General features: G+C 47.1%; 1 protein-coding gene and 1 non-coding gene across 2 annotated transcripts in view; both read right to left on the reverse strand.

Annotated features, from left to right (window-relative positions):
* GBA2 (glucosylceramidase beta 2) overlaps positions 1-19583 on the reverse strand; it is a 331889-nt gene that overhangs the window by 86111 nt on the left and 226195 nt on the right. The gene's annotated exons all lie outside the window — the stretch shown is intronic.
* On the reverse strand, positions 2115-2229 carry LOC134961875 (U5 spliceosomal RNA). The gene has a single exon (XR_010187975.1). It is a non-coding gene; the product is annotated as a U5 spliceosomal RNA (small nuclear RNA).

Raw genomic sequence — 19583 nt, forward strand, 5'->3', positions numbered from 1 at the left:
AATCCTTTTCTTTGAATCCATAGGGGGCACTGGAGTACTCTTGGGATATGGACGGGCGTAGCCGATCAAAGGCACTGAATATTCAAATTTAGGACTCTCCCCCCCCTCCATATCCCCAAGTACCTCAGTGTACTTTGCCAGTGTTTTTTACTGAGCGAACAGGATATAGAGAGGTTGACAATGGAGAATCCCTATAACATAACGGACAACCACAAAGTTGATCCGTAACCTTATTGTCAACTAAACAGTTGACACCTTAACCGATAGAACTTTATAATTTGATCCAATCGGTGAAAATGTGTTACCATAAGCTCCTTTGAGCTTAATACCACCCAAGTAAAATTTGTTCACTAAGCTCCCTTGAGCTTAAACAACCCAGGTAAAACTGCTCTGGGTGGGCGTCCAGTGCCCCCTATGGATTCAAAGAAAAGGATTTACCTGGTAAGTACCAAAATCCTATTTTCTTTATCATCCACTAGGGGTCACTGGAGTACTCTTGGGACGTACCAAAGCTTCCCTCGTGGGCGGGAGAGCTGTTTGATACTTGTAACAGTAGGCAGCCAAAGCTAAATGCTGATGGCGCCACCATTCATAACGTGTAAACGTGCACCAACGTGGTGCACTGAAGGCTATGTAGCCGCGTCGTAGACGCTCCACGACCCGCTGGGTTCGACATTCCCACAGAACCTGTGGAATGAACTATTACTGACGTAGGCGATTGTAACTTAGCCTTAAAGTAAACCTGACTTGTAGTCATTATTATCCAACTGGATAATGTCTGTTGAGAAACTGGCTAACACCAGTTTGCAGTATCATATATAACAACAACGTATTCATATCACGTACTGTAGACGTTCGGTACATATATAAACGCGTAACGCGTGTACCACATTCAGAATTTTAGAATGTGCTGTCCACACAGTAACCACTATTGGTATATTGATGTGATGAATACGAAAGCGGATTTCGTCCGAAGATCTGATTTGTCATGAGAAACTCAAATACGGTGGCTTGGAATACAAGGCACCCAAATATGAAAACAAACCCCTTGCCGAAGCACCCTTGCCGTAGGCAAGGCTAGAAGAAAAATGTTTTCCAAAGTGAGAAACTTAATCCCCATTTTTTTTAAAAGGGTTCCAAAATATGAAAATTTAATTCCCTTTTGTTAAAAAAGGTTCCACAATATGAAAACTGTAAGAAATCTGAACCCAACCTCAAATCGCCTGGCGCTGTAGGTGGGATAAATAGAGTCTGAACTTTGGTGACACCTTGTAGAAAGATGTTCACAGACGTAAATAGAGGCAAACGCTTTGAAAATAAGTTTACCACCCAGATACCTGCACTCTTAGTGCAGATCAACGCAGTTTTCCATCCCATTCCGTTTAACAGAATACGGGTACTTGAAGTATGATGTTGGAAACTTCCGAGAGTTACAACCTATGTAAGCACACGAAATTTCTTAATAATGAGCTGCCTTAAGCGGCTTACTATTTCGTAACATGGTTGGTATAAGCGATACTGTAACGCTCTATTTTTTAAGAGGGCGGTCTGAACCCTCACCCTGTCAACCGCAGCTGCGGTACATAGATAATAGGTACATAGGTAACTATGGGTAAAAGAAACGTTTCCTGATGTAACAGGTTGGACGTATTATGAGCGGGGCCAGATCGTGTGCAAGTATTCCTTGACAATTCGAGAAGCAAACTTCTCTGAAACCCATGAGATACCACCAGTATGACTGTGACGAACTGTCTTCTGATCCGTTTTGGCAACGAAGAGAGAAGCAGAAAATGGTGGAGCTAGATACACGATGCTGAATGACCCCATGAATGTGATGTACACATACTGAGCTTTCATCATTGTGGCGAGATGCCATCATGTATACTTGAGGGTAACCCCCTTGTGTGGACTCACATATGAAACACCTCTGGATTTAATGTCCAGTTTCCAAGATCCAAACCCTGACGGGTGAGATCGTGTTTCTTGACATTTTCACCTAATGGCGTTCTGAGCCATTGAAGATTTGAGTTACCTGCCGCATAGTCATGCGGCTTCTTGGTTCTCACTGGTTGTTGTGTATGCAACTGCCGTTGCTTTGTTTGACTGCTTAAAGGCAGCGTGAGCCAGGCGTGAAAAACAAAATTACATGAAACTCACGGTTGTTTCTCTCCACAGAAATCTTTAGTAAAAAGCGAAAGATTTATTCGTTCTGAAGAGAAACCAGATTCTATCCCTGGTCAGACTGAAAGCGAATCATTTAATGTATTGTAAAATGCACAGAGTTCTAGGACATTTATCTATTGCATTGTAAAATGCACAGAGTTCTAGTACCTTTATCGACAGGAATCTGTCGTGTTTTAGAACCTTTGCGTTGATTTTAACTACAAATCCTGACTCTCTGTGACTGTCGTCCAGAGTATATGCACCCTTGTCCCTCTGTGAGAAACGCGATTGAAAACACATCTTTATTCTTAATAAGTGAATACAGCAATGTACCGCTAATGTGCGTGTACCTTTGTTCTTGCTGGTGTAGTAGGTAAAAGTCTTTGATTTACCGTATTTATAATCTTACCTAGGAATTGACATCGTTTAGACCGACTTAGATGTGATTGTTTTCGAACTTAATATGCTACCGCAACTTAATATGCTACCGCAGTATACCTTAGTAGCACAAGATAGAGGAACTTTGTTGATACATAGTTCTTATGTGAGATTAGCTATCATTTCAACATCACTTTGGTAAATACCGGAAGCGATAAGCAACGGAAGAAATGAACTGGTTAATGGTTGTGGCGATTTGCAAACGCTAGAACCTGATATGAATAAACCTGACTGGGTAAATACGCATTGTGAAAATCAATGCAATTATACAATTGTGTGGCTCCAATAAGCAAAAACTAACCGCAGAAAAAACCATTTTCTAACTGTAGTAAATGACTTGCTGATTGATATTCCACGGAGCTGTTTGATTTTGCTCAAACAGAAGGGAATAAGTAACTTTGACTCTGTTAGCGTACTATTGCCTGGTTTATAAACCAGCAACGACTAAATGACAACCTGCCAAACCGTTCGACAGAAGCAGTTTTGTACTGTAAGCTGTAACTAGCTGCGACATATATGAGTTGAAGTCATGAAACCTCGCAACTGTAACATGAAAAGACGCACTTCCACAATTGTAAAGGCGGTCATCAAACCACTGGCTTGCAGACTGTAACGTCCTGTCGTTACATTTCTTATAAAGGAATAAAACGCCGTTACAAGTATACTGTATGCGTATGCGCTAATGGCAGAATATCCTAAAGGGATAAAATGGCGTTACAAGTATATCAAATTTAGGAGCAAACAAGCTCTGGCCTCGTCGCGCTTAACTAGCGACAATGAAAATAACCGGCGTTAGCAGAAGCTTTACAGATATACTCTGCAGCTTCTTTTAACCGTGATCGGTATGGTTTCATACCTAGATTCTAGTGACCCAAATGTATCTGGGGTTTTTATAATGTTTGACAGAAACGCATTTACCAATGCCGGATCGCGTCCTTTTGGACACGATTATGTATGGTTGTCTAAAACCCCGCACTATCTGAGTGCTGGACTAATGTACCCTTCTCACTTGTAGTTATCGGTGTGAGATTTGACATAGAATCGTGCATTAAATTATAAGACCAGTGAAATAAACACTCTGGTACCTAAAGGAAAATTGTCACTTTGGAAAGCTTGTCTTTTGTTAGCGCTGGCGGAGTTATTCCGAGACTCCGATTACCGCTGTTTTAATTTGCATTGCCAATGTTAACATTTTTAGTCTGCACTAGAGCCTTATTTGCTATGTCGACAGACATCATAATAGGCAACAGACAGACACTTGCACGACTTAATAAAGTTATTATATGGCATATATATCTATAGATATATGTTATTGCTGAACAGCATATTTATTAGGAAACTAAAGTGTTCTTTATGTGAAAAGCAGTTCACATGGGCATGAAACCCGAACCAAATTCCTACTAACACCCCTGCGCCTTCTGGTGGCTTAAAGATGTAGGGCAGGAATGTTCTAGAATTATCCTGCACTACAACTTCCCACTAACACCCCTGCGCCTCCTTGTGGAGTAGAGGTGTATGGCCGGTGTTATGGAATTATAACTGGAAAACCAGCAATGATTAAAATGGCCGTCATGCCATGCTTTCCCAGACAATCACAGTACAGGTTACCTGCTGCAGTTGTAATATAGGCTTAATAGCCTATTATACAGTTACTATGCTTAATAGCCTTTTATACAGTGATAACCCTGGTGTTGGATACAGTAAAATATATGCAATTAGTCAAATAATATGAACACTCAAAAATAACAGAAAACATGGTTAAACTTGCAATAGGTTATCCACTGGTAACCTATTGCCAGCCAAAGCCTCATATATATTATATATATATATATATATATATATATATATATACAAAGTGTTTACACATATAATCACAGTTTATACTGATATCATAGACAGTTCTGCCAGCCAAAGTTTCATTATATATTATATATATAAACCTGCAGAAACATATAATACCCCGTACACAGCTTGTCTTTGCTGCTGCTATAGGTATTACTCCCCCTCCCCCTCCCCCCTGCATCTCCATGTTACCTGCAGCGTACAGGGATCGGATGCAGGGAGAGCCTGAATTCAGCGCCGGGGAGCCGTCCGGAAGCTGCTTCCTACAGCAGTACACAGTCTCCCTGTGTCTGCGGTGTCTCTGTGGAAGAGTGGCCGGCGTCCTTTAATGACGTGCGGCCACTGTTTAGTACAGGGGAGTCTCGGCGGCGTGTAGCGGTGCCGGGCCATCAGATCAGTGAGAGCGGCCGGCGTCTGAGTGCCGAGCGGCCGCTCTCTTAGTTGAGCGCACAGTGCGTGTCGTTAGAGCAGTGAGAGCGGCCGGCGTCTGAGTGACGTGCGGCCGCTCTGCTTTAGTCGGCGGCGATCAGCGGTGCCGGGCCATTAGTGCAGTGAGAGCGGCCGGCGTCTGAGTGACGTGCGGCCGCTCTGCTTTAGGCCAGCGCACGGAGAGTCTCGGCGGCGATCAGCGGTCTCAGCGTGATTAGCGGTGCCGGGCCATTAGCGCAGTGAGAGCGGCCGGCGTCTGAGTGACGTTTGGCCGCTCAGCGCGTATAATGTGAGGAGAACTCTCTCATTCTCCCCAACTATCAGGTGGAACTTCATATATAAGAAGTGCTCCTCTACTTCAGCGGGACCCGTCAGCGCCTGTACAGTATAACACACACAGCAGGGCGGCAGCGTGAGCTGACCGCCCTGACACACATACCTTGCTTTCCTGGCTGTGACGAGCTTCTCTGTGTAAGCTACGTTTCAGCCTCCAGCTTCTCTCCTCGTGTCTGCTGTAAGCTCCTTCTTCCAGCTCTTTGTCTCATCCTGGCTGTAACGGATCTTCTTTCTGTAAGGTCCGTTCAGCTTGCAGGAGACAGTGGCTGCCTGTGGCTGTGAGGGTGCTCGTTGTGAGGACCGACACGCCATGCGCTTGCTTATAGCGCCTGTGGCTGTGAGGGTGCTCTTTGTGAGGACCGACACGCCATACGCTGCCTTGCAGCGGCACCATCCCGGACCCAAGTTTTTCCAGAAACTGGGACGGGAAGTGTAAAAATTAAAAAAAAAAAATAAAAATAAAAATAAAAATCTTCTGAAAAGTGGCCATTGCCACAAGCCGATGATCATGCTGTGAGCACCGAAAAAACACTGGCAAAGTACACTGAGGTACTTGGGGATATGGAGGGGGGGGAGAGTCCTAAATTTGAATATTCAGTGCCTTTGATCGGCTACGCCCGTCCATATCCCAAGAGTACTCCAGTGACCCCTAGTGGATGATAAAGAAAATTACATACAGCCAGAGCCCCCCCTTCCCCACAGTAACAGGGAAAATTACTTACAGCCAGAGCCCCCCCTTCCCCACAGTAACAGGGAACACTACATACAGCCAGAGCCCCCCCTTCCCCACAGTAACAGGGAACATTACATAGAGCCAGAGCCCCCCCTTCCCCACAGGAACAGGGAACATTACATACAGCCAGAGCCCCCCTTCCCCACAGTAACAGGGAACATTACATACAGCCAGAGCCCCCCCTTCCTCACAGTAACAGGGAACATTACATACAGCCAGAGCCCCCCCTTCCCCACAGTAACAGGGAACATTACATACAGCCAGAGCCCCCCCTTCCCCACAGTAACAGGGAAAATTACATACAGCCAGAGCCCCCCCTTCCCCACAGTAACAGGGAACAGTACATACAGCCAGAGCCCCCCCTTCCCCACAGTAACAGGGAACATTACCATACAGCCAGAGCCCCCCCTTCCCCACAGTAACAGGGAGCATTACATACAGCCAGAGCCCCCCCCTTCTCCACAGTAACAGGTAACATTACATACAGCCAGAGCCCCCCCTTCCCCACAGTAACAGGTAACATTACATACAGCCAGAGCCCCCCCTTCCCCACAGTAACAGGGAACATTACATACAGCCAGAGCCCCCCCTTCCCCACAGTAACAGGGAACATTACATACAGCCAGAGCCCCCCCTTCCCCACAGTAACAGGGAACATTACATACAGCCAGAGCCCCCCCTTCCCCACAGTAACAGGGAACATTACATACAGCCAGAGCCCCCCCTTCCCCACAGTAACAGGGAACATTACATACAGCCAGAGCCCCCCCTTCCCCACAGTAACAGGGAACATTACATACAGCCAGAGCCCCCCTTCCCCACAGTAACAGGTAACATTACACACAGCCAGAGCCCCCCCTTCCCCACAGTAACAGGTAACATTACATACAGCCAGAGCCCCCCCTTCCCCACAGTAACAGGGAACATTACATACAGCCAGAGCCCCCCCTTCCCCACAGTAACAGGGAACATTACATACAGTCAGAGCCCCCCCTTTCCCACAGTAACAGGGAACATTACATACAGCCAGAGCCCCCCCTTCCCCACAGTAACAGGGAACATTACATACAGCCAGAGCCCCCTTCCCCACAGTAACAGGGAACATTACATACAGCCAGAGCCCCCCCTTCCCCACAGTAACAGGGAGCATTACATACAGCCAGAGCCCCCCCTTTCCCACAGTAACAGGGAACATTACATACAGCCAGAGCCCCCCCTTCCCCACAGTAACAGGGAACATTACATACAGCCAGAGCCCCCCTTCCCCACAGTAACAGGGAACATTACATACAGCCAGAGCCCCCCCTTCCCCACAGTAACAGGGAACATTACATACAGCCAGAGCCCCCCCTTTCCCACAGTAACAGGGAACATTACATACAGCCAGAGCCCCCCCTTCCCCACAGGAACAGGGAACATTACATACAGCCAGAGCCCCCCCTTCCCCACAGTAACAGGGAACATTACATACAGCCAGAGCCCCCCTTCCCCACAGTAACAGGGAACATTACATACAGTCAGAGCCCCCCCCCCCTTCCCCACAGTAACAGGGAGCATTACATACAGCCAGAGTCCCCCCCCCCCCCCCTTCCCCACAGTAACAGGGAACATTACATACAGCCAGAGCCCCCCCCCCTTCCCCACAGTAACAGGGAACACTACACACAGCCAGAGCCCCCCCTTCCCCACAGTAACAGGGAGCATTACATACAGCCAGAGCCCCTTCCCCACAGTAACAGGGAACATTACATACAGCCAGAGCCCCCCCTTCCCCACAGTAACAGGGAGCATTACATACAGCCAGAGCCCCCCCTTCCCCACAGTAACAGGGAGCATTACATACAGCCAGAGCCCCCCCTTCTCCACAGTAACAGGGAACATTACATACAGCCAGAGCCCCCCCCCCCCTCCCCCACAGTAACAGGGAACATTACATACAGCCAGAGCCCCCCCCCCCCTTCCCCACAGTAAAAGGGAACATTACATACAGCCAGAGACCCCCCCCCCCCCTTCCCCACAGTAAAAGGGAACATTACATACAGCCAGAGCCCCCCCCCCCCTTCCCCACAGTAAAAGGGAACATTACATACAGCCAGAGCCCCCCCCTTCCCCACAGTAACAGGGAACATTACACACAGCCAGAGCCCCCCCCTTCCCCACAGTAACAGGGAACATTACACACAGCCAGAGCCCCCCCTTCCCCACAGTAACAGGGAGCATTACACACAGCCAGAGCCCCCCCTTCCTCACAGTAACAGGGAACATTACACACAGCCAGAGCCCCCCCTTCCTCACAGTAACAGGGAACATTACATACAGTCAGAGCCCCCCCTTCCCCACAGTAACAGGGAACATTACACACAGCCAGAGCCCCCACTTCCCCACAGTAACAGGTAACATTACATACATCCAGAGCCCCCCCTTCCCCACAGTAACAGGGGACATTACACACAGCCAGAGCCCCCCCTTCCTCACAGTAACAGGGAACATTACATACAGTCAGAGCCCCCGCTTCCCCACAGGAACAGGGAACATTACATACAGCCAGAGCCCCCCCTTCCCCACAGTAACAGGGGACATTACATACAGCCAGAGCCCCCCCTTCCCCACAGGAACAGGGAGCATTACATACAGCCAGATGTCAAAGTCAGAAAAATATCACGATGCACACTGCCATATTTGCACCTCATACAGGTCTGCGCTGCGCATGCGTGCGCTCTCCCGTGCGTGCGCATACTCGCTGTTGCGGGCACCCGCGGGCGCGCGGTATGTGCATTTACGGTAGAGTTCATGTGTTCGTAGCGTGCGACTCAATCGTTACATATTTTCACTATATAATGTATTTTGTAGATCATGGTCCCTTTGATAGATTCTGAAAGTTTGGTTAATGTAGCATGTTCATGAACAGAGAAATCCCCCTTTGTTTGATACGAAGGGTCAGACAGGAGTAATACAGTGGTGTTTAGTATCCATCGGAAGAGTATTTAATTAGCAATATTCCGGTGTTGGTTTGAAGCGGATTAATCGCTCGTGCGAATAGTTATGGACATAAGAAGTTTATGTCCATTTACTATTATTTGCACTTACTTATCCATGCGGCGGGAAACCTAGTTGCCCACCCACCTGAGCAGTTGGAAATCGTCACAGCCCACCTGTATGAATCAACCTATGACCTTTTTTTTTATAATGCGAGGAGGAATTCCTGTGTCCAATGAACAATGAGATTGTAGGGACCATTGAATTGTATTGTGTGTGGGGCATAAATAGACAAGCCGATCACATCCAGCTCTCACTCTTCAACGGTTATCATTGCTGAAAATCGGGAGCTGGATGTCCAGAGGCGCATGCGATCGTTTCCTTTGTGCGTAAGTTTTCTCCGCAATCATATTGTCTTTCTTGTGAATTATGGGCCATATCTCTCTCTCTCTCTTCTCCTTTTTCTCTCGTATTCTCTTAAACGTAATAGTATTGTATTTGTATTTCATGTGTAGTTATCTGGTTAGGTAGTCTATGTTATATTGTAGTGTATGACTTGTATTGTATTAATTCTTTTGCAAGTATAACATTTATAATATATATATATTAGGCGTTGGACCCTAAGCACGGTATCTGTGTATTTCTTATAGTGTTAAGTATTCACAGAGCGTCGGTGACGCTCAATCAGCTTTTAAGTTAATAAGGTTACACTGTGTTGCATCTACACCCTATCTCTACACTAAGGTTTTACAGCATATTACATTGTTTATGGTTTAGATTTAAAGGTTTAACATTGTGAGCGTCAGCGCCGCTGGTGATCTCCTCGTGGTCCCGAGCGTCCGCTACGCTATAGCGAATCATTACGTTAGTCGGCAGCCAATAGCGTGCCTGCCTGTGATCTCTCGGCCGTGAGCGAACGTGACGCTTGAGCGTCTCGACCACGGCTAAGCAATCGTTACGCAACGAGCGTACCCTTACGGTACTCCATACGTAAATAGCGTACAGTGTTCTTAGACCTCATAATGGGTTTTATATAAGATAAATATTTAGCTTTATCAATTGGCGGCTCGTCCTGTCCTTCACATATCTCTGCTAGGTAATTTCAGCAGACATTATCCATCAGCAAAGGGCGGGAGATCATATTCTTCGCAGTGCTGACGGGATAAGCGTCTGCTTCGCTTAAGTAAAGGGTGCTGAGGGAATCCGGAACCGGAGGTAAGAACAACACGCTAGTGTCTTTTAAAACTGTTTATTTCTGTCTTGCGTACACACGCACATATCTGCATTTCTTTTTCATTCGTGTATTTTCATATATCACTCTCCTGTTTGCCATTTTATAATTGATAAAACGTGCTAAGAGAGATTTGTCGCTATTTCATAGTTAAAGTGTAAAAGCACACACGCAGCTCTACCTAAAGGTAAAAGGAGAGATTGGTGTATTGCGCGGTAGACGATCGAGGATCATCTACATTGATAAAAGTGTTAGTTGTGTTGCGGTGGACATTGGTTTTGTGTACACGTGTCTCTAACAAAGGGCTGAGACTCGCGTACGCCAAGGCCGACGCACGCAGCGTAAATTACGCAACGGAGCGTCTGGGTACGCCCACGTAACTCAAGTCACACGACCGTGTTGATTTTTAAGTAGCGCAACAGGCGATAAATAGCGCAACAGGCGATAAGTAGCGCATCAGGCGGTAAATAGCACAAATCTATTTTAAATCCGAAATTTAAATTAACAGATCCTTCTCCAAATTCACAACACATCTGGTCTAAAGAAAATTTCTGCGCAGAAATAGAAATAGAAGCAAAAGTGTACGTGTGGTGAGTGAGTGTTTTGTATATATAAGTTTATACAATTTTACAGGTTGAACCACAAGAAGTCGAGTTCTCGCAGAGGTACATACATGTAAGTGACGTGCATGGTGGCTAGGGAGGCATCTCTGGTTAAACATAAAATTTGAGCATTAGAGTGTAGCAGACCAGGAGGTCATACTGTAACAGACCAGGAGGTCGCATAACAGACCAGGAGGTCCAGGTACAGCAGACAAGGAAGTCCGCTATAGAGACAAGTAGCACAACACCAAGAAGGGTTGGTGCGGAACCCATATAGGCCATTAAGCTCTGGCTGAAGGAATTCGCAGCCGAAATTTTCGATTCCACTGGTCGCTCCGCACATAAGATTAGTTGCTTATGTGCTGAACGATTGTACCGCACGTAATTGTGTGCAGTAGTAAACCTGACCGGTACTATTTGTGTACGAAGGTCATAAACGCTATTTGTACATTTTAACGTGATTTGTGAATTTTTTTTTTTTATTTTAAGGGAAGTTCGCTGGTCACTCAGGAACTATCCAACAACCGATACTTGCTGGGGAACGCGCCCCAGTAAATAAAGGTTCACAGGGGCCCTAGGTTGGGTACAACAGCTCTGGATACAGTGATTGTGTTACTGGCCAACGTGGGCGAGAAGTGAGTGGAGTACTCGGTAAACTTCACCGCCAGCCTGCCCCGGACATCTTGGTTTTTGTAAGGGTTCGCTGAAGAAAAGCAACACCTGCAAGTTATGGGGGCCAGTTGTTCAGGTAGAGGCCAATCAACCTCGGTTCGGGTTGATTTAGTAAACCGACCAATCGGGTCGGCCAGGTATGTAATGTGTGAAAAAATAAGATTTTACTTACCGATAAATCTATTTCTCGTAGTCCGTAGTGGATGCTGGGGACTCCGTCAGGACCATGGGGATTAGCGGCTCCGCAGGAGACAGGGCACAAAAATAAAGCTTTAGGATCAGGTGGTGTGCACTGGCTCCTCCCCCTATGACCCTCCTCCAAGCCTCAGTTAGGATACTGTGCCCGGACGAGCGTACACAATAAGGAAGGATTTTGAATCCCGGGTAAGACTCATACCAGCCACACCAATCACACCGTACAACTTGTGATCTGAACCCAGTTAACAGTATGACAACGTAGGAGCCTCTGAACAGACGGCTCACAACAAGAACACCACGATTTTTTTGTAACAATAACTATGTACAAGTATTGCAGACAATCCGCACTTGGGATGGGCGCCCAGCATCCACTACGGACTACGAGAAATAGATTTATCGGTAAGTAAAATCTTATTTTCTCTAACGTCCTAGTGGATGCTGGGGACTCCGTCAGGACCATGGGGATTATACCAAAGCTCCCAAACGGGCGGGAGAGTGCGGATGACTCTGCAGCACCGAATGAGAGAACTCCAGGTCCTCTTTAGCCAGGGTATCAAATTTGTAGAATTTTACAAACGTGTTCTCCCCCGACCACGTAGCTGCTCGGCAGAGTTGTAATGCCGAGACCCCTCGGGCAGCCGCCCAGGATGAGCCCACCTTCCTTGTGGAATGGGCCTTGACAGATTTAGGCTGTGGCAGGCCTGCCACAGAATGTGCAAGTTGAATTGTGCTACAAATCCAACGAGCAATCGTCTGCTTAGAAGCAGGAGCACCCAGCTTGTTGGGTGCATACAGTATAAACAGCGAGTCAGATTTTCTGACTCCAGCCGTCCTTGAAATATATATTTTCAATGCCCTGACAACGTCCAGCAACTTGGAATCCTCCAAATCGCTAGTAGCCGCAGGCACCACAATAGGCTGGTTCAGGTGAAACGCTGACACCACCTTAGGCAGAAAATGAGGACACGTCCGCAGTTCTGCCCTGTCCGAATGGAAAATCAGATATGGGCTTTTATACGATAAAGCCGCCAATTCTGACACTCTCCTGGCTGAAGCCAGGGCCAGTAGCATGGTTACTTTCCATGTAAGATATTTCAAATCCGCCGATTTGAGTGGCTCAAACCAATGGGATTTGAGAAAATCCAAAACTACATTAAGGTCCCACGGAGCCACTGGGGGCACAACCGGGGGCTGTATATGTAGTACTCCTTTTACAAAAGTCTGGACTTCAGGAACTGAAGCCAATTCTTTCTGGAAGAAAATCGACAGGGCCGAAATTTGAACCTTAATGGACCCCAACTTGAGGCCCATAGACAATCCTGTTTGCAGGAAATGTAGGAATCGACCCAATTGAAATTCCTCCGTGGGGCCTTCCTGGCCTCACACCACGCAACATATTTTCTCCAAATGCGGTGATAATGTTGTGCAGTCACCTCCTTCCTGGCTTTAACCAGCGTAGGAATGACCTCTTCTGGAATGCCTTTTTCCCTTAGAATTCGGCGTTCAACCGCCACGCCGTCAAACGCAGCCGCGGTAAGTCTTGGAATAGACACGGTCCCTGCTGAATCAGGTCCCGTCTTAGAGGTAGAGGCCACGGATTTTCCGTGAGCATCTCCTGAAGTTCCGGGTACCAAGTTCTTCTTGGCCAATCCGGAGCCACGAGTATCGTTCTTACTCCCCTTTGCCGTATAATTCTCAGTACTTTGGGTATGAGAGGCAGAGGAGGAAACACATACACTGACTGGAACACCCACGGTGTTACCAGAGCGTCCACAGCTATTGCCTGAGGGTCTCTTGACCTGGCGCAATACCTGTCCAGTTTTTTGTTGAGGCGAGACGCCATCATATCCACCTTTGGTTTTTCCCAACGGTTCACAATCATGTGGAAGACTTCTGGATGAAGTCCCCACTCTCCCGGGTGTAGATCGTGTCTGCTGAGGAAGTCTGCTTCCCAGTTGTCCACTCCCGGAATGAACACTGCTGACAGTGCTATCACATGATCTTCCGCCCAGCGAAGAATCCTTGCAGCTTCTGCCATTGCTCTCCTGCTTCTTGTGCCGCCCTGTCTGTTTACGTGGGCGACTGCCGTGATGTTGTCCGACTGGATCAACACCGGCTGACCCTGAAGCAGGGGTTTTGCCAGGCTTAGAGCATTGTAAATCGCTCTTAGCTCCAGTATATTTATGTGAAGAGACATCTACAGGCTTGACCATACTCCCTGGAAGTTTCTTCCCTGTGTGACCGCTCCCCAGCCTCTCAGACTGGCATCCGTGGTCACCAGGACCCAGTCCTGTATGCCGAATCTGCGGCCTTCTAACAGATGAGCACTCTGCAACCACCACAGAAGAGACACCCTTGTCCGTGGCGATAAGGTTATCCGCTGATGCATCTGCAGATGCGATCCGGACCATTTGTCCAGCAGATCCCACTGAAAAGTTTGTGCGTGGAATCTGCCGAATGGGATTGCTTCGTAAGAAGCCACCATCTTTCCCAGGACTCTTGTGCATTGATGCACAGACACTTTTCCTGGTTTTAGGAGGTTCCTGACAAGTTCGGATAACTCCTTGGCTTTCTCCTCCGGAAGAAACACCTTTTTCTGAACCGTGTCCAGAATCATTCCCAGGAACAGCAGACGTGTTGTCGGGGTCAACTGAGATTTTGGAAAATTCAGAATCCACCCGTGTTGTTGCAGCACTACTTGGGTTAGTGCTACTCCGTCCTCCAGCTGTTCTCTGGACCTTGCCCTTATCAGGAGATCGTCCAAGTAAGGGATAATTAATACGCCTCTTCTTCGCAGAAGAATCATCATTTCGGCCATTACCTTGGTAAAGACCCGAGGTGCCGTGGACAATCCAAACGGCAGCGTCTGAAACTGATAATGACAGTTTTGCACCACGAACCTGAGGTACCCTTGATGTGAAGGGCAAATTGGGACATGCAGGTAAGCATCTTTTATGTCCAGGGACACCATAAAGTCCCCTTCTTCCAGATTCGCTATCACTGCTCTGAGTGATTCCATCTTGAACTTGAATTTTTGTATGTACAGGTTCAAAGATTTCAGATTTAGAATAGGTCTTACCGAGCCGTCCGGCTTCGGTACCACAAATAGCGTGGAGTAATACCCCTTTTCCTGTTGTAGGAGGGGTACCTTGACTATCACCTGCTGAGAAAACAGCTTGTGAATGGCTTCCAATACCGTCGCCCTGTCTGAGGGAGACGTTGGCAAAGCAGACTTTAGGAACCGGCGAGGGGGAGACTTCTCGAATTCCAACCTGTAACCCTGAGATACTACCTGCAGGATCCAGGGGTCCACCTGTGAGCAAGCCCACTGCGCGCTGAAATTCTTGAGTCGACCCCCCACCGTTCCTGAGTCCGCTTGTAAAGCCCCAGCGTCATGCTGAGGGCTTTGCAGAACCCGCGGAGGGCTTCTGTTCCTGGGAAGGAGCTGCTTGCTGCCCTCTCTTACCCTTTCCTCTGCCTCGGGGCAGATATGACTGTCCTTTTGCCCGCTTCTTATAGGACCGAAAGGACTGCGGCTGAAAAGACGGTGTCTTTTTCTGTTGTGAGGGGGTCTGAGGTAAAAAGGTGGATTTCCCGGCAGTTGCCGTGGCCACCAAATCCGATAGACCGACGCCAAATAATTCCTCCCCTTTATACGGCAATACTTCCATATGCCGTTTTGAATCCGCATCACCTAACCACTGTCGTGTCCATAAACTTCTTCTGGCAGATATGGACATCGCACTTACTCTCAATGCCTGAGTGCAAATATCCCTCTGAGCATCTCGCATATAAAGAAAAGCATCCTTTAATTGCTTTATAGTCAATAAAATACTGTCCCTATCCAGGGTATCAATATTTTCAGTCAGGGAATCCGACCAGACCACCCCAGCACTGCACATCCAGGCTGAGGCGATGGCTGGTCGCAGTATAACACCAGTATGTGTGTATATACTTTTTAGGGTAGTTTCCAGCCTCCTATCAGCTGGATCCTTGAGGGCGGCCGTATCAGGAGACGGTAACGCCACTTGTTTTGATAAGCGTGTGAGCGCCTTATCCACCTTAGGGGGTGTTTCCCAGCGCGCCCTAACCTCTGGCGGGAAAGGGTATAATGCCAATAACTTTTTTGAAATTAGCACTTTTCTATCTGGGTTAACCCACGCTTCATCACATACATCATTCAATTCCTCTGATTCAGGAAAAACTACAGGTAGTTTTTTCACCCCCCACATAATACCCCTTTTTGTGGTACTTGTAGTATCAGAGATATGCAAAGCCTCCTTCATTGCCGTGATCATATAACGTGTGGCCCTACTGGAAAATACGTTTGTTTCTTCACCGTCGACACTAGATTCAGTGTCCGTGTCTGGGTCTGTGTCGACCGACTGAGGTAAAGGGCGTTTTACAGCCCCTGACGGTGTCTGAGACGCCTGGGCAGGTACTAACTGGTTTTCCGGCCGTCTCATGTCGTCAACTGATTTTTGTAATGTGCTGACATTATCACGTAATTCCATAAACAAAGCCATCCATTCCGGTGTCGACTCCCTGGGGGGTGACATCACCATTACCGGCAATTGCTCTGCCTCCACACCAACATCGTCCTCATACATGTCGACACACACGTACCGACACACAGCAGACACACAGGGAATGCTCTATTGAAGACAGGACCCCACTAGCCCTTTGGGGAGACAGAGGGAGAGTTTGCCAGCACACACCCAAGCGCTATAATATATATGGGAACAACCCTATATAAGTGTTGTATCCTTATAGCAGCTTAATATAGTAATATCGCCAAAAAAAGTGCCCCCCCTCTCTGTTTTACCCTGTTTCTGTAGTGCAGTGCAGGGGAGAGTCCTGGGAGCCTTCCTCACAGCGGAGCTGAGCAGGAAAATGGCGCTGTGTGCTGAGGAGAATAAGCCCCCGCCCCCTATTTCGGCGGGCTCTTCTCCGGAGTTTGTGAGATCTGGCAGGGGTTAAATACATCCATATAGCCTCAAGGGCTATATGTGATGTATTTTTTAGCCATAAAAAGGTATTATACATTGCTGCCCAGGGCGCGCCCCCCCCAGCGCCCTGCACCCTCCGTGACCGCTGTGTGAAGTGTGCTGACAACAATGGTGCACAGCTGCAGTGCTGTGCGCTACCTCAGGAAGACTGAAAAGTCTTCTGCCGCCTGCTTCTGGACCTCTTCCATCTTCGGCATCTGCATGGGGGGTCGGCGGCGCGGCTCCGGGACCGGACTCCATGGCTGGGCCTGTGTTCGATCACTCTGGAGCTAATGGTGTCCAGTAGCCTAAGAAGCCAATCCATCCTGCACGCAGGTGAGTTGACTTCTCTCCCCTAAGTCCCTCGATGCAGTGAGCCTGTTGCCAGCAGGACTCACTGAAAATAAAAAACCTAAAAACTTTTTTCTAAGCAGCTCTTTAGGAGAGCCACCTAGATTGCACCCTGCTCGGACGGGCACAAAAACCTAACTGGGGCTTGGAGGAGGGTCATAGGGGGAGGAGCCAGTGCACACCACCTGATCCTAAAGCTTTATTTTTGTGCCCTGTCTCCTGCGGAGCCGCTAATCCCCATGGTCCTGACGGAGTCCCCAGCATCCACTAGGACGTTAGAGAAATATGGCTCACATACAGAGGTTTTATGTGATGAATGGGAAAGAATGACTGTACATGACGGGGAGAAATTCCCAAGAATAGGTAGCTTTAGCCCAGAAGTGTTACTAAATCTAAGGAGAAGGATAGGTCTTACTGAACCAGCAAAGAGACGGATCAAACATTATGATTGTTTAAAGTTATGGCAACAGGAAAGTGAAATGCAAAAAGAGCTAACTGACATATCTGACTCTCATCTTGGGAGGAGAGATGTGGCAATGGAGAGGATTATGGTTGCGGAGAAAAGCACAATGTTGAACAATAAAAACGCACTTAGCAACTGTAGTATAGATGATAAGAATAAGTGTAATAAACATAACAATGATAATTGTAATACTGTTAAATGTACAACTATTAACCCGTGCAAGTTGCACCCCATGTCAAACTTCCCTCAGGAATACGAGCAAGAAAGTGAACTCAACACGATGTCGGCACCTCTTCCAGCAGCCATCACACAAGACATCCAGCGTGGACGCGACCAAATCGGTAAAGGCAATAATCAAACCCCTAACGGAGGGTCAGGTGAGGTCGTGTCCACAGGTACGTACAATGTTTTATATCACGCACAAACAAATGTACCCCATATTGTAAGACCAAAACAAGGTGATGTAATTGAGTTTAGTCCTGTCAGGGTGATCACAGTCCCCAATGGGAAGACTGACGATCAGGGAACCATTTCCCGTTCAGGACAGTGCAATGCGCTGTCCCTGGTCCCGGACCGAATTGAGATCAATTATGTCCGAATTTCCTGATCCACGGAAAAATCTAGTCGCATGTCAAAGGTTCATTAAAGAACTAGGAAACTCAACAGAACCCAGCAACAAAGATTGGCGGACAGTGCTGAGGGCATGTTTGCCCTCCGGTGTTGACTCTGCGACATTTATTACTGATTGTCAATTAGACACAGAAGTAGCTCAAACGGAGGAACACAATCAGGAATGTATTAAGCAGATAAACCAACAGTTGGAAGTATATTTCCCTGCCGTTGTCAAGTGGAATGAAATCTTCTCCATAAGACAAAACGAAAGGGAAAGTATCTCCAATTATTTCAATCGAGCACTGCAAGTAATGGCTAGGAACACTGGGATCACAGACATCAAAACATGCGCACAGCATAGAGAAATAGCGGTTAAGGTATTAATGAATGGTTTAAAGGAGGTATTGAGTACAAGGGTACAGACCACCAACCCAAACTGGAGAAATATCTCAGTGGCCGCATTAAGAGAGGCCGCTATTGATATTGATCGAAATATCACCAGATACAGAGAGTCACAAAGTGATAAATTAATGGCCGCAAGTATACAGGCCCTAACCACAAGACCACTCCAGCATAAGCCCCAAACCCCTGCGAGAAATTTAAATGTGGAAATCTGTTACAATTGCCAGAAGGAAGGTCATTTTGCAAGAGATTGTAGATCAGGAAGTAGACAAAAGTCACATCAGCCCCTTAGACAACGACATAATCATGGTGTCCAAGGAATCAGGGAAGCACAGGGAAAACGGTTGATGGCGATGAGCATCCGAGCGTTTGAGGAGGCATCAAATCAACCAAGACCTCAGGTCATTGACACTTGGAGGAAACCCAGGGTTTGTTATCATTGTAGAAGAGAAGGGCATTATGCCAGCAACTGTAATAACCCACATAAAGTCAGACCCCCTAGACCAAGAAATGAGCAAAATTAAAACACACACAATTATAAACAGGGATCATATAGGAAGAATTTTGAGCCACACCCATAATGTGCAATCAAGAAAGGTGATCATTAGGACTGATGGTAAGCCTGAGGTTATAGTTAATAAATTGGGAGGTCATTCCCTGAAGACACAGGAATGACCGGGTGAAACGTTGTAAATGTATGTTTCTTTTTCTCTCTCCCCATCTCTGACGATTATTGGTAGGATTCAAACATTGCATATATACTTGGTCTTTGCAGAAGTCTACCAAACCCCAGCATGACCTATCCGCACCAATGTATTCTGGCCAGATACAGACAGTGGAATATGGAAGTGCTGGGGGGAGGGACTGCGCAAGGAAACCATTGGACATGTAGATATGACAGCCTGATGATCTGACAATGTTTTAGAAAACGTTTATGTTTGAAAAATGTTTTTTTCCCCCCTGTTGTTGTTCACTGTTGATTTATGTGATATATACATATATGGATTGTTCTCTCTCTCTTTTGTTTTTTGTTTCTCTCTCTCTTCTCACTCATGTTTTCATGGTTTAAAGATGGTATGTCATACATCAGCTAGACAAATGGTAATGCAAGATTTTTTGCTCCTTACAGAAAGATCGCTGGTTTGGA

This window comes from Pseudophryne corroboree, chromosome 1, assembly GCF_028390025.1.
Source record: "Pseudophryne corroboree isolate aPseCor3 chromosome 1, aPseCor3.hap2, whole genome shotgun sequence".
Lineage (NCBI taxonomy): Eukaryota > Metazoa > Chordata > Amphibia > Anura > Myobatrachidae > Pseudophryne > Pseudophryne corroboree.